At 37.1% G+C, this 3,258-nt stretch overlaps 1 pseudogene across 1 annotated transcript; it reads right to left on the bottom strand.

Moving 5' to 3' along the window:
- Nucleotides 1-522: 522 nt before the first annotated feature.
- Nucleotides 523-1,582, bottom strand: LOC104703917 (ethylene-responsive transcription factor ERF026 pseudogene; annotated as a pseudogene). The gene has a single exon (XR_015561068.1). The product of XR_015561068.1 is annotated as an ethylene-responsive transcription factor ERF026 pseudogene (transcript).
- Nucleotides 1,583-3,258: the final 1,676 nt, after the last annotated feature.

Below are 3,258 nucleotides of genomic sequence, written 5' to 3'. Positions count from 1 at the left end.
TAATCAGGTACTTCAAACTTGACTCCAAACAAATTAAAATCCCACTAAAAGTCGTCTCTCTTATCTCGGGTTAACTGGTTTATTGTCCTGCTCCCCAAAACCAAAAATTATTTGGCTTGACGAACTTTCTTTTTTTAAATTGTATAATATGCATAAAAACAGTTGCAATATTTCATAGTTAATCTAATATGAGTATAGTCTGTATAGATCTGGGACCATTTAGAGTTCTATACAAAAAAAAAACAATATCACTTATAAATATCTTGATCCATCAATCTATGCACATTTCTGGATTTCTAAGAACAAAAGAGCATTACAAAAGGAGTTTCTAACATCATAGTTTCATCTTTCATTATATGAAAAAATAGGACTATATACATAAAGTTGTTTCATATAATCAAAACATAAGAGACAATCACAAGAAAAATGGGTAGATAGACTAATAAAAACCCTAATCAAAAATCAAGAACACCAGAGCCCTAATGAAAGAACACTCCAAAAAAAAACAAAATGTGACTAAAATTGTTTTAAAAGATCTATCTTCTTGAATCATAAAAAGTTGGTAAAACATACGATTATTTAGCAAATCATCTCAAACAATCGATCATCAGGAGAAAGAAACAAAAGATGACTCGCGTAAATGTGAACCAAAGGATCATCCAACAAGAAATTAAACTGATATATCAATCGATCAATAGTAACTCCACAAGCTCTCTCCGTCAGAATTCTCTGGCGAATCATCTGACGGAGGAGATCCCATCCACGGTGGAGCCACCATCATACCCTTGGCCATATCCGCTAGCAAACCAGGCATGTTTAACAGCTCTTCTTCGTCCACAAAAAGCTGCGTATTTGAAGATCCCGCCCCATCACAAGCTTCCTCTTCCTTCTCTTCACCTCCCTTCACTGCCGCTGCACCCGTACAGGCACCCCTAGCAGCAGCAGCCGCGGCCGCAGCGCATCTGATATGAGCTGCGGAAGAAGAAAGGGGAATGGGGTAAGATCCCACGGAATCCGGGAAGTTCAAGACGGTGTCTCGGCCTTTAAGAGCTAACGCCGCCACGTCATAGGCTGCGGCAGCCATCTCCGGCGTCGGATAAGTCCCGAGCCAGACACGTGTCGTCTTCTTAGGCTCTCGGATCTCGGAGACCCATTTACCGCTCCGGCAACGGATACCCCGGTAAAGAGGATGCTTTTTCCGGCGAGAGATGTCGGCGTCAGTGGACATCAAAGTCTTGATACCATGACCACTTGTAGTAGGAGAAGGAGCCGCAAAAGAAACAGTAGTAGTAGTAGCAGCAGAAGTGATACTATCAAGTGGAGAAGGGTTTTCACACGTGGCACAGTCAGAGACGCTGTCACCACACGTGCGAACTGGCACAATAGTAACTGACGATGAAGAAGAAGCTTGGCTTATAGCTTTAGGTTCAGTGATATGATTTTTAGGGTCAGCCATATATATACATATACTATGTGTCTGTTTTGTTATATAATAATAATATAAATGTAAAATTATATAGAGAGATAGATAAGTAGAAAACGAGAAATGGATTAGAAACGAATTAGGGTTTTTTTAGTCATCAGAGACAGAGATTAAGGTTGTTAAATTGGAGTATATATGAGATGAGAGAGTGCGTGGTTATTGCGTGGGGTTTCCCTAAAGTGTGTTTTGTTTGTGTTTGTGTTTGGGGGGGGATATTTTTTGTACTAGCTAGCTGTAAGAAATTAAGTTTTTTTGTTTGGCAAACGCTGTAAGAAATTAAGTAAATTTTATAATTTGTTGTTTGTTTGCTTTTATTGATTCAGATATTTTTATTTATTTTTTCGTATAGTCATTGAAGATGTCGGATACAGACATATATATGTGGTGTGCGCGGCGACAATAGAAATCACGAACTTATTTTGTTTTTGAGTGACCAAGAAGAAAAATCAGACTTTCATTGAAAATAAAAGATTACGGATACAAGATTTAGCTTTATACATGTTAGTTCATTTCCTATACTTTGCGACGGATTATAAACAGATGATTATCTATACTTACATGATACAAAAATGTTTATTGAAATTTACTACATAATAAGATATATCTACGTGAAAATGAAGTGAAATATATTACGTAGGCTGTTTTACCAACAACAACAACAACAACAAAAAGATACTTACGTAGGCTTTTAAAAAATCGGAGTCTGGATCCTATATTGAAGCCCAATACCAATAGCTTCATATTCATTTGAGTCAGTTTTTTATTGTACAATTTTCTCCATATATAAAGCTTACTCGAAGTTAAGATCTGTTTTGTATTACAGAAGCAGCTGCCTTGGATTACTCGCACTCCTAGGTGCAATAGAGTACAAAACGCTACTGTGTCGACCATTTCATGAATTGAACGCACAATACATGAGCTTGGATATATCTGAATCCACAAGTTAGGTTTAGGCCCAATAGCCAATATTTATTTGGACATACAATATTATATTTTGATAGGTTCGCTTCGAAATTTGATTAATCGCTTATTACTGTTAAAGATAATAATATACTATTTACTTAATTAAATAAACGTCTAAACCGATAAAAACCGATTCAGAATATCGGACGAAGGTTCATGTGCGCCTAGACCAATTTCTTGAACCTTGGTCTATACTCTATAGTAGTCGCCGGAACAAACCAATAAGATGTTGTCCTAAATCATTGTTTGTTAAAAGGTAAGACATTCGTCCTTCAAAAAATATATAACTTTTAACTAGTACTTTTATGTGTTTTCACTTTTACATGGCTTATATATACCGTTATACGTTAGAACCTAATTAAATGAGCCTTAACAACTTAGATTTTTACAATAAATCTTGATCAGTATGACAGTATTTGTTAAGTGTCAACTATGTATTGTAAATTTATACAAGATATAAACATTATACAACCAACATATAAACTACAAAATAAATTGACAACTTTCTCTCTCCTTTCTCTCTCCCTTCTCTCTAAAAACCAACTTTCAGTTCTAGATTTTCTTGCCTCTCCGGTGTGCCCTTCCGGAGCTGGAGAGGGCTTTCTATCCTCTTTTAATTTTTCTCTCTTCCTTCTGACATCTCTCTTTCCATCGGTAAGAAGGTCCTCCGTCTTGGTCTAGTCACTCGGGATGGTGGTTTTGGTGAGTCTGTTCGGCGCGTGAAGCGAAGATTCTGTTGGTGGTGACCGCTGGTGAAAGTTTTGGTGATGGTGCTTGAGGACGACATCAAATCCGGAACCAGATCTGGCGGA

This window comes from Camelina sativa, chromosome 7 (assembly GCF_030686135.1).
Source record: "Camelina sativa cultivar CO46 ecotype springtype chromosome 7, ASM3068613v1".
Lineage (NCBI taxonomy): Eukaryota > Viridiplantae > Streptophyta > Magnoliopsida > Brassicales > Brassicaceae > Camelina > Camelina sativa.
This window is presented reverse-complemented; position numbering and strand designations above follow the sequence as displayed.